Source organism: Salvelinus fontinalis, chromosome 13 (assembly GCF_029448725.1).
Source record: "Salvelinus fontinalis isolate EN_2023a chromosome 13, ASM2944872v1, whole genome shotgun sequence".
NCBI classification, from domain to species: domain Eukaryota; kingdom Metazoa; phylum Chordata; class Actinopteri; order Salmoniformes; family Salmonidae; genus Salvelinus; species Salvelinus fontinalis.
In genome coordinates, this window is record NC_074677.1 from 10092903 (window position 1) to 10106006 (window position 13104).

Below are 13104 nucleotides of genomic sequence, written 5' to 3' on the forward strand. Positions count from 1 at the left end.
GTTGTGACTGTAAACTCACATCTCAGGGCCCCAGTGGCAGACTGATATTCAGATTCAGAAAATCTGAATGTCCTTAGATAGTCAATTCATTTTGCAGCAGTCAATAAACATAGATCACATAGAAAAATGTCACATAGAAAAATGTACAATAAATAGCAAAGGATATTTACAAGCAAGTAGGCCCATTAAATGAGTAGGAGCCGCTAGCACTAGGGAACAGATGTGTATATCAGGTATTATTGTGTTCCTCGCCACAACTCACTAGAGAGAGCAATGGCAGTGAGTGGAGTAAACTTGTACTCTACATCAGGGAAGCTGTTGTAGAGAGAGTCCAGGTCCCCTGCCAATGGTGCATATAGAAAGAAGGACATTGGCACGTCCATTTCTCCTTTGCTGTCTGACTGGATCATGCTCAACCAGTGAAACAGTGACATGCATAGGTGGGAATGCTTTGGGGTATTTTCTACTGCTCAGAAAGACTACTTTGTTCTTTAGTCTGCAGTCAGCCTTTGTATATGTCTCATTGTCCTCTATCAAGCGTACTGTGGGCTGGTAGGTTTAATATCATCTTCAGAACATTGTTATCGTCTTTGTTCCATTAGTTGAATTAGTACAACTAAATGGGTATTAGGCCTTGAGCACCATAGTGGATATAGTCTTCAATCTGTGCCCACCTTTGACAAAATCAGGATGACTTGCAGTGATACATTTCATGAAATGCATAATCAAATCTAATCTAATTGGTCACATAAACATATTTAGGAGATGTTATTATGGTTGTAGCGATAAGTTTGTGTTCCTAGCTCCAAAAGGGCACTAGTATTTAAAAATTCACAATGATACACACAAATATTAAAGTAAATGAAATATATGAATATTAAATCAAGCAATGTCAGAGTGGCATTGACTAAAATCCAGTAGAATATAATAAAGTATATATATATATATATATATATAAAAAACTCCGAAAAAAATGAAACGTCCCTTTTTCAGGACCCTGTCTTTCAAAGATAATTCATAAAATCCAAATAACTTCACTGTGGAACGGTTGTTAAGACACTAACAGCTTACAGACGGTAGGCAATAAAGGTCACAGTTGTGAAAACTTAGGACACTAAAGAGGTCTTTCTACTGACTCTGAAAAACACCAAAAGAAAGATGCCCAGGGTCCCTGCTCATCTGCGTGAACATGCCTTAGGCATGCTGCAAGGAGGCATGAGGACTGCAGATGTGGCCAGGGCAATAAATTGCAATGTTTGAACTGTGAGACGCTAAGACGGCGCTACAGGGAGACAGGACAGCCAGCTGATCGTCCTCACAGTGGCAGACCACGTGTAATAACACCTGCACAGGATGGCTACATCCGAACATCACACCTGCGGGACAGATACAGGATGGTAAAAACAACTGCTCGAGTTACACCAGGAACGCGCAATCCCTCCATCAGTGCTCAGACTGTCCACAATAGGCTGAAAGAGGTTGGACTGAGGGCTTGTAGGCCTGTTGTAAGGCAGGTCCTCACCAGACATCACCTGCAACAACGTTGCCTTTGGGCACAAACCCACCGTCGCTGTACCAGACAGGACTGGCAAAAAGTGCTATTCACTGACAAGTTGCGGTTTTGGCTCACCAGGGGTGATGGTCAGATTTGCGTTCATCGTCTGAAAAAATGTGCGTTACACCTAGTCCTGTACTCTGGAGCGGGATCGATTTGGAGGTGGAGGGTCCGTCATAGTCTGGGGCGGTGTGTCACAGCATCATCGGACTGAGCTTGTTGTCATTGAAGGCAATCTCAATGCTGTGCGTTACAGGGAAGACATACTCCTCCCTCATGTGGTACCCTTCCTGCAGGCTCATCTTGACATGACCCTCCAGCATGACAATGCCACCAGCCATACTGCTCGTTCTGTGCGTGATTTCCTGGAATCACGTGTTCAGTGTTCAGCCATGGCCAGCAAAGAGCCCGGATCTTAATCCAATTTAGCACGTCTGGGACCTGTTGGGTCGGAGGGTGAGGGCTAGGGCCATTCACCCCAGAAATGTCCAGGAACTTGCAGGTGCCTTGGTGGAAGAGTGGGGTAACATCTCACAGCAAGAACTGGCAAATCTGGTGCAGTCCATGAGGAGGAGATGCACTGCAGTACTTAAAACTTGTTTGGGCTGCAGCCCGACACCGGTACACTTATGACAACATCCAGCTCAAGTGCAGGGCGCAAAATTCAAAAGATACTTCTTTTAAATATTTAACTTTCACACATTAACAAGTCCAAGACACCAGATGAAAGGTACACATCTTGTGAATCAAGCCAACATGTCCGATTTTTAAAATGTTTTACAGGGAAGACACAATATGTAAATCTATTAGCTAACCACGTTAGCAAAAGACACCACTATTCTTACTCCATCAGTTTTTGACTCCATCAGTAGCCATCACAAATTCGGCCAAATAAAGATATAAATAGCCACTAACCAAGAAACAACCTCATCAGATGACAGTCTGATAACATATTTATTGTATAGCATATGTTTTGTTCGAAAAATGTGCATATTTCAGATATAAATCATAGTTTACATTTCAGCTACAATCAGAAATTGCACCGAAAGCAGCCATAATATTTACAGACACCAACGTCAAATACCTAATTACTCATCATAAAACATTTCTGAAAAATACATAGTGTACAGCAATTGAAAGACAGGCATCTTGTGATTCCAGACAATATTTCCGATTTATTAAATGTTTTACAGCGCAAACAAAATGTAGCGTGATATTAGCGTAGCCACAATAGCCAGAAACACTTGGGCGCCCACGACCAGTTCACATGCACGACAGATATTAGAAATAGCATCATAAAATGTTTCTTACTTTTTGTGATCTTCCGTCAGAATGTTGGACAAGGTGTCCTTTGTCCAGAACAGTCGTTATTTTGATCTGGAACGACAAATATCCCTCTTCATTTAGCATGGGCACTTGCCAAGTGGCACGGATCACTCCAACGTCAACAAAGTCAGAGAACGGAACACAGCAAAACTCCCGAAAAAAATTTCAATAATCTGATTAAACTATATTGAAAAAACATACGTTACGATGATATGGTCACATGTATCAAATAAAATCTAAGACGGAGATGTTAGTCGTTCATAACGACAGCTAAACAGAAGGCATATCCATGTCCTCTTTCGCGCGCTCCAGAAACAGGATATGGACGGTCACGTCAAACAAAGAGCTTTTATTCCACCTCAGACCAAGATAGACACAAAATTTCTTCTCTCACCGCATCTTGACAACCAGGGGAAGGTGTATGAAGTGTATGTAGACTCTTACGTATCACGCCCATGTATAGGCATGACGTTGAACAGAGCATCGATTTCTGACATTCCACTTCCTGGTCAGGAAAAGTGCTGCAGAATGAGTTCTGTTTCACTCAGAGAAATAATTCAAACGGTTTTAGAAACTAGAGAGTGTTTTCTATCCAATAGTAATAATAATGTGCATATTGTACGAGCAAGAATTGAGTACGAGGCCGTTTGAAATGGACACATTTTATCAGGCTACTCAATACTGCCCCTTGCAGCCATAACAGGTTAATGCAGGTGGTGGCCACACCAGATACTGACTGTTACTTTTGATTTTGACCCCTCCCCCTTTCTTCAGGGACACATTATTCCATTTCTGTTAGTCACATGTCTGTGGAAAAGGTTCAGCTTTTGTCTCAGTTGTTGAATCTTGTTATGTTCATACAAATATTGTAAGGTTTGCTTGAATCTTGTTATGTTATATATATACATTTGGGGTCACTTAGAATTGTCCTTTTTTAAATTTTTTATTTTAACCCCTTTTCTCCCCAATTTTCGTGGTATTCAATCGCTAGTAATTACTATCTTGTCTCATCGCTACAACTCCCGTACGGGCTCGGGAGAGACGAAGGTCGAAAGCCATGCGTCCTCCGAGGCACAACCCAACAGAGCCGCACTGCTTCTTTAACACAGCGGGCCTCCAACCCGGAAGCCAGCCGCACCAATGTGTCGGAGGAAACACCGTGCACCTGGCCCCCTTGGTTAGCGCGCACTGCGCCCAGCCCGCCACAGGAGTCGCTGGAGCGCGATGAGACAAGGAAATCCCTACCGGCCAAACCCTCCCTAACCCGGACGACGCTAGCCCAATTGTGCGTCGCCCCACGGACCTCCCGGTCGCGGCCGGCTGCGACAGAGCCTGGGGACGAACCCAGAGACTCTGGTGGCGCAGTTAGCACTGCGATGCAGTGCCCTAGACCACTGCGCCACCCGGGAGGCCCTGAATTGTCCTTTTTTTAAAGAAAAGCAAATTTTTTGTCAATATAAATAACATCAAATTGATCAGAAATATATTGTTGACATTGTTAATGTTGTAAATGATTATTGTAGCTGGAAAAGGCAGATGTTTTATGGAATACAGTTGAATCCGGAAGTTTACATACACCTTAGCCAAATACATTTAAACTCAGTTTTCACAATTCCTGACATTTAATCCGAGTAAAAATTCCCTGTCTTAGGTCAGTTAGGATGACCACTTTATTTTAAGAATGTGAAATGTCAGAATAACAGTAGAGAATTATTTATTTCAGCTCTTCTTTCTTTCATCACTTTCCCAGTGGGTCAGAAGTTTACAGACACTCAATTAGTATTTGGTAGCATTGCCTTTAAATAGTTTCACTTGGGTCAAACATTTTAGGTAGCCTTCCACAAGATTCCCACAATAAGTTGGGTGAATTTTGGCACATTCCTCCTGACAGAGCTGGTGTAACTGAGTCAGGTTTGTAGGCCTCCTTGCTCGCAAACACTTTTTCAGTTCTGCCCACAAATTTGCTATAGGATTGAGGTCAGGGCTTCGTGATGGCCAGTCCAATACCTTGACTTTGTTGTCCTTAAGCCATTTTGCCACAACTTTGGAAGTATGCTTGGGGTCATTGTCCATTTGGAATACCCATTTGCGACCAAGCTTTAGCTACCTGACTGATGTCTTGAGATGTTGCTTTACAATATCCACATAATTTTCCTCCTCATGATGCCATCTATTTTGTGAAGTGCACCAGTCCCTCCTGCAACGAAGCACCCCCACAACATGATGCTGCCACCCCGTGCTTCACAGTTGGGATGGTGTTCTTCGGCTTGCAAGCCTCCCCCTTTTTCCACCAAACGTAATGATGGTCATTATGGCCAAACAGTGGTATTTTTCTATCATCAGACCAGAGGACATTTCTCCAAAAAGTATGATCTTTGTCCCCATGTGCAGTCTGGCTTTTTTTATGGGAGTTTTGGAGCAGTGGCTTCTTCCTTGCTGATCGGCCTTTCAGGTTATGTCAATATAGTACTCGTTTTACTGAAGAAATAAATACTTTTGTACCTGTTTCCTCCAGCATCTTCACAAGGTCCTTTGCTGTTGTTCTGGGATTGATTTGCACTTTTCGCACCAAAGTAAGTTAATCTCTAGGAGACAGAACGAGTCTCCTTCCTGAGCGGTATGACAGCTGCGTGGTCCCATGGTGTTTATACTTGCGTACTATTGTTTGTACAGATGAACATGGTCCCTTCAGGCATTTGAAAATTGCCTCTAAGGATGAAGCAGACTTGTGGAGGTCTAAATGTTTTTTTCTGAGGTCTTGGCTGATTTCTTTTGATTTTCCCATGATGTCAAGCAAAGAGGCACTAAGTTTGAAGGTAGGCCTTGAAATACATCCGCGGGTACACCTCCAATTGACTCAAATGATGTCAATTAGCCTATCAGAAGCTTCTAAAGCCATGACATAATTTTCTGGAATTTTCCAAGCTGTTTAAAGGCACAGTCAACTTAGTGTAAGTTAATTTCTGACCCACGGGAATTATAATACATTGAATTATAAGTGAAATAATCTGTCTGTAAACAATTGTTGGAAAAAGGACTTGTGTCATGCACAAAGTAGATGTCTTAACCGACTTGCCAAAACTATAGTTTGTTAACAGGAAATCTATGGAGTGGTTGAAAAATGAGTTTTATTGACTCCAACCTAAGTGTATGTAAACTTCCCACTTCAACTGTATCTACATAGGCATACAGATGCCCATTTTCAGAAATCATCACTACTGTGTTCCAATGGAATGTTGTGTTAGCTAATCCAAGTTTATCATTTTAAAAGGCTAATTGATCATTAGAAAACCCTTTTGCAATTATGTTAGCACAGCTTAAAACTGTTGTTCTGATTAATTAAAGAAGCAATAAATCTGGCCTTCTTTAGACTTGTTTAGTATCTGGAGTCTCAACGTCAACAGTGAAGAGGCGACTCCGGGATGCTGGCCTTCGAGGCAGAGTTCCTCTGTCCAGTGTATGTGTTCTTTTGCCCATCTTAATCTTTTATTTGTATTGGCCAGTCAGAGATATGGCTTTTTCTTTGCAACTCTGCCTAGCAGGCCAGCATCCGGAGTCGCCTCTTCACTGTTGACGTTGAGACTGGTGTTTTGCGGATACTATTTAATGAAGCTGCCAGTTGAGGACTTTTGAGTCATCTGTTTCTCAAACTAGACACTAATGTACTTGTCCTCTTGCTCAGTTGTGCACCGGCGCAAGATCTTCATTTTCTTGGCAATTTCTCACATGGAATAGCCTTTATTTTTTAGAACAAGAATAGACTGACGAGTTTCAGAAGAAAGTCTTTGTTTCTGGCCATTTTGAGCCTGTAATCGAACCCACAAATGCTGATGCTCCAGATTCTCAGCTAGTCTTAAAAAGGCCAGTTTTATTTGTTCTTTAACCAGAACAACAGTTCTCAGCTGTGCTAACATAATTTCAAAAGGGTTTTCTAATAATATATTTGCCTTTTAAAATTATAAACTTTGGTTTAGCTAACACAACCTGCCATTGGAACACAGGAATGATGGTTGCTGTTAATGGACCACTGCACGCCTACGTAGATATTACATAAAAATCTGCCGTTTCTAGCTACAATAGTCATTTACAAGATTAACAGTGTCTACACTGTATTTCTGATCAATTTGATGTTAATTTTAATGGACAAAAATGTGCTTTTCTTTAAAAAACAAGGACATTTCTAAGTGACCCTAAACTTTTGAACGGTAGTGTACCGTTACATTGCTTGTAAGAGTCAAGCAATGCAATGATCCTGGATTGTGGATCATTTACATGGCTACTAGCTGCTGCCTGCTCACTCAGTTGCATGCTGGTATGTGCTGAAAACAAATTAAAATGGATATTAATCTGAAATTTGTTGAAAGAGGGAAATACTATGGTAATGAAACAGTGCAGTAGAATATTAATGGAGCATTACCTGTTTCTGATGCCCACATACACTCGGTTGCATTGGTAATGTCTTTGCATACAATGCAGTTACACAAAAGTAATGCCGGGGATGAATTCCTTACCCTGCTTTTTCTAGAAACTACTATTACAGGTGAATGTAGGAGATGTAAGATCTAACTAAGGCGAATCTTAACTTTCGCTTAAGTAACATTTTCACTTAGTTTCCCATTGACATCCATGTATGACAGTGAAATTTGACTTAAGTGGAAGTTAGTACCTACTTACTTACTTAGAGGCTAAGTAACTGCTGTGAACAAAGTCTAGCATAACCTGCTAATATCAAGCTCCCGACCATGTCAATGAAAGCCTCATGCAGACTCCCGCAAAGTGTTAGCTTTCATTCAACTAGTCTTTTCCACATCATCTCCTATCCCCTTGTTATCAGCTTTCCTTTTTCAAAGGATCATCTGGGGTCCTCTCAGTTTAAGATTCCTTTTGAGAATGAACCCATTAATTAATGATAACACCACAGACAAAGGTGGAGGAGAGCTTGGAGAGAGAGAGGGGTAGACAGAGTTTTCTCCAATGACAATAGACCACTGTGGAGTAGCAGACAAGTGGACTGTGAGGCCTAGACATATACAGCATAAGGTGGATGGTTGATGGTTTTCACAGAAGGTGGATGGTGGATTTATGGCCATTCATTTACATGGCCCTCTGTCATTATGCTCTATGTGCCAAGGCTATCGTGATGTATTGCTGTTCAGTAATGGTATACAGTATACTTATGTTGTTGTATTTCAAATGACTTGGCTTTGTCCTGAAGTGAGGGTAGTTGTTCACAGAAGTACAGTATATCAAAGTTGGAAGGAGCTTTTCAAAACTCAAAAGTATTCAGAATTTGTAAGTATTTTGCTTGGAAAAAATACTTTAATCCCAATGCTTTATACAGTAGCTAATGAACTGAATACACTCTCTTCATGTCTGAGTTATTGGAACGAACTCTTCCCAGCATTCATATATAAAGCTGTTAAGTCTAAACTGTTCAGAAAATTAATTTTAGCCAACCTCATAGGTAAGGGAAAACCAATTAGGTATTAGATCTTGACTACGCCAATGACCAAATGCATCTCAAAGTCTAATAAAAGCTGACATCTAACACCCTTCAGTCTGGAACGCATCAAGCGCGCCAGACTATGTATATTTAAACTCTACTGTTTTTCCCCAAATACTCTGAGTCCTTAGATGATATCGGCACATGACCTTGTCAAAGACAAGCTTTCTCCTGAAGGTGACCGCTTAGAACGTTTGGAGACATCACTTGTTACTGAGACCTGTCATGGTTGTCAAAAGTGGATTAATTAATCATGTTTGATTGGAGACATCTACACAGGAGGGGGTCGTGATTGGTGGAGGTCTGAAGCACCAGTGGCACCCGGCCAAGTACTCACTGGAAGTTACAGATGCACCGGGAAGTGGTTTATTGTGTCGAGAACTTAGTTTTAACATGGCACATTAGGGGGTGAGATGTCTGTAACCTTGGCCATTCAAAGTTTGATGGTTTGAGAATAGATATATTACATGACTTTACATTTTCTATGACCATGGTCTCTATTCAATTGAACCCACATAGCTACAGTATATGTACACTGTAGCTATTTTCTCCATGGTCTAATAGAATACTGTTTTAGTCTTTGAGTTATTGTTTATAGTTTTTAAAGTTTTATCTTGTACAGTAAAACGTGTATATTTTGACTACCAGGTGGACTTCCCACACAGGTAGACGTGTCCATCTTTCAGAATTACAGCATGTGTCATGCCCTGATATGTTTCACCTGTCTTTGTGCTTGTCTCCAACCCCCTCCAGGTGTTGCCCATCTTCCCCATTATCCCTTGTGTATTTATACCTGTGTTCTCTGTTTGTCTGTTGCCAGTTTGTTATGTTTCGTGAAGCCTACCAGCATTTCCCCCTCTGTTTCTGTCTCTTGATTGTTCCTGTTTTTCCCAGTTTTGACCTTTTCTGCCTACCCTGACCCTGAGCCTGCCTGACGTCCTGTAGCTTTGTCCCACTACTCTGGATTACCGATCCCGGCCTGCCTTGACCTGTCATTTACCTGCCCCTGTTGCTGTAATAAACATTTTTACTTCGACACAGCCTCCATTTGGGTCTTACATTGAAACGTGATAGTATGTGTCTGTGTGTGCAGTAGAAAACAAAGATATTGTGTGAACATTGGAATGACAGCTTCAAGAATAGTAAGATTTCTATTTTTGATTGGATGTGGCTCCCTTGCCATTAGTTTCATGCTTAAGCCATATAACCTTGTCAGAAACGGCAGGAGTTTTTGCCATCCAATCACTATCTCAGGAGAGAGGAGAGTGGCTGGGCTCAAACTGCAGGAAGACAGTACAGAAGTGCTGTTCAAAAAGTAAAGTGTGTGTTTTTGCTCTTGGGAAAGAGAGCTGTGTCAGTTAGTCAAGGGTTTATTCAAGGTCACTACACTATATGACACTGAAAGACAAGCCAAACACCTAACTCCATAATTGCTTTCTGTCCTTCATTTCTCCTTGTCTTCATAGAGATCCAGACTCCTCTGGAATGTATTGTGTCCCCACAGATTGACTATGCAAATGACTTGGAAAATGAAAAAAATAAGTATTTGTTGATTTAAAATGGACATTAGTTTATTGAATTGAGGTTTGCCACATGCGTCACTCAAATTATTGTGAGGTTTGAAATGTCAAGAAGAATAGGCAAAACGTAGGAGTTCAAAATATGCTCTATTGGAGTCTCTATTTAACACAATATCAAATCAGGACAAAGAATCGACTAAAGCCTTGTTTATACCTGGTTCTAACATGCGTCTGTTTTCCTGATCTTGTCCACATTCTGATTGTGCCCACATTTGTCAATAGGTGTAGACAATCAAAAGACGCATTGCGATTTGATTGTTATTAGATCTTCCTGACCACCTCCGGAGGTAGTTGAAGACGCATCTAGTATGGATAGTCTTGAAGTGTAAATGAATCCTGACATCTAAAGCGTATAAATTTGGTCAAGGTCACGGTGTTCCCGTCCTCTCTAAAAAATCACACTGGCCAGTTGAGGTAGTAATTATGGACATTGATACCTCAACAATTCTTGCAGAATTAAGATCATGGTCCCAACATTTTTTGGGATCATTGCTCTACACAAAATACTGTCAGTGAAAAGAGATTTTTTTAAATCTTCTTTTATATTATTCATAAAAATGTAATAACTAAAATATAGTCATTGCATATGTATTCACCCCTTCTGTTTAGGCAAGCCTAAATTATACTGAACAAAAATAGAAAATGCAAAATGAAAAAAGAGCCGAGAAATTTTCCAGACACAAAAAGCTTATTTCTCTCAAATGTTGTGCACAAATCAAATCAAATCAAATCAAATTGTATTGGTCACATACACGTTTGGCAGATGTTATTTTTGGTGTAGCGAAATGCTTGTGTTTCTAGCTCCAACAGTGCAGTAATGTCTAACAAGTAATATCTAACACTTTCACAACAATACACACAATACACACACACATCTAAAGTAAAGTAATGGAATTAAGAATACATGAATATTTGGATGAGCAATGTCAGAGCGGCATAGACTAAAATATAGTAGAAAATAATAGAATACAGTATATACATATGAGATGGGTAATTCAAAATTCAAAATATATTCAAAATATAATTCAAAATATAAACATTATTAAAGTGACTAGTGTTCCATTTATTAAAGTGGCCAGTGATTTCAAGTCTATGTATAGAGGGCAGCAGCATCAAAAGTGCTATTTAACAGGCTGATAAACTTGAGATAGAAGCTGTTTTTCAGTCTCTCCGTCCCAGCTTTGATAAACCTGTACTGACCTCGCCTTCTGGATGATAGCGGGGTGAACAGACAGTGGCTTAGGTGGTTGTTGTCCGTGATGATCTTTTTGGCCTTCCTGTGCAGTAGGTGTCCTGGAGGGCAGGCAATTTTCCCTCTGTGATGCGTTGGACAAACTACACCACCCTCTCGAGAGCCCTGCGATTGCGGGCAATGCAGTTGCCATACCAGGTGGTGATACAGCCCGACAGGATGCTCTCAATTGTGCATCTGTAAAAGTTTGTAAGGGTTTTAGGTGCCAAGCTCAATTTCTTCAGCCTCCTGAGAAATGTGATTACATCCTTGTTGGTGAGCATTTCTTCTTTGCCAAGATAAGCCATCCTCCTGACAGGTGTGGTATATCAGGAAGCTGATTGAACAGAATGATCATTACACAGGTGCACCTTGTGCTGGGGGACAATAAAAGACTACTCTAAAAGGTGCAGTTTTGTCACACAACACAATGCCACATTGTGACACAATGTCTCAAGTTTTGAGGGAGAGTGCTATTGGCACCCTGACTGCAGGAATGTCCACCAGAGCTGTTGCCAGATAATTTTATGTTAATTTCTGTACTGTAAACCGCCTCCAACGTCGTTTTAGAGAATTCGGCAGTACATCCAACCGGCCTCACAATCGCAGACAACATATAACACACCCACCCAGGATCTCCACATCCGGCTTCTTCACCTGTGGGATCGTCTGAGGCCGGACAGCTGATGAGACGGAGTTTGCACAACCAAAGAATTTCAGCACAAACTGTCTCAGGGAAGCTCTTCTGCGTGCTCGTCGTCCTCACCAGGGTCTTGACCTGACTGCAGTTTGGCGTCGTAATCGACTAAAGTGGGCAAATGCTCACCTTTGATGGCCACTGGCACGCTGCAGAAGTGTGCTCTTCACAGATGGATCCCGGTTTGAAATATACCTGGCTACCCCAACCCCGGCCAACAGATCTGCACCTCCCACAGCAACTGGCCCAAGCCCCGCCCCCCCTCCCCGCTTCTCCTTCATCCAAATCCAGACAGTTGATGTTCTGAAAGAGATGCAAAATCTGGATCCCTACAAATCAGCTGGGCTAGACAATCTGGACCCTCTCTTCCTAAAATTATCCGCCGCCTTTGTTGAAACCCCTATTATTAGTCTGTTCAACCTCTCTTTCATATCGTCTGAGATTCTTAAAAATTGGAAAGCGGCGGCGGTCATCCCCCTCTTCAAAGGGGGAGACACTCTAGACCAAAACTGTTACAGACCTATATCCATCCTGCCCTGCCTTTCTAAAGTCTTCAAAAGCCAAGTGAACAAATAGATCACCGACCATTTCGAATCCCACCGTACTCCGCTATGCAATCCGGTTTCCGAGCTGGTCACGGGTGCACCTCAGCCACGCTCAAGGTCCTAAACGATATCATAACCGCCATAGATAAAAGACAGTACTGTGCAGCCGTCTTCATCGACCTGGCCAAGGCTTTCGACTCTGTCAATCATCGTATTCTTATCAGCAGACTCAACAGCCTTGGTTTCTCTAATGACTGCCTCGCCTGGTTGACTAACTACTTCTCAGATAGAGTTCATTGTGTCAAATCAGAGGGCCTGTTGTCCAGACCTCTGGCAGTCTCTATGGGGGTGCCACAGGGTTCAGTTCTCGGGCCGGCTCTTTTCTCTGTATATATCAATGATGTCGCTCTTGCTGCGGATGATTCTTTGATCCACCTCTACGCAGACGACACCATTCTGTATATATCTGGCCCTTTTTTGGACACTGTGTTAACAAACCTCTAAACGAGCTTCGCCGCCATACAACACTCGTTCCATGGCCTCCAACTAGTCTTAAATGCCAGTAAAACTAAATGCATGCTCTTCAACCGATCGCTGCCCGCACCCGCCCGCTCGACTAGCATCACTACTCTGGACGGTTATGACTTAGAATATGTGGACAACTATA

General features: G+C 41.8%; 1 protein-coding gene across 2 annotated transcripts in view; it reads left to right on the forward strand.

Annotated features, from left to right (window-relative positions):
* The window catches only part of opcml (opioid binding protein/cell adhesion molecule-like), a 363698-nt gene that overhangs the window by 36332 nt on the left and 314262 nt on the right, over nt 1–13104 (forward strand). The window lies entirely within an intron of this gene.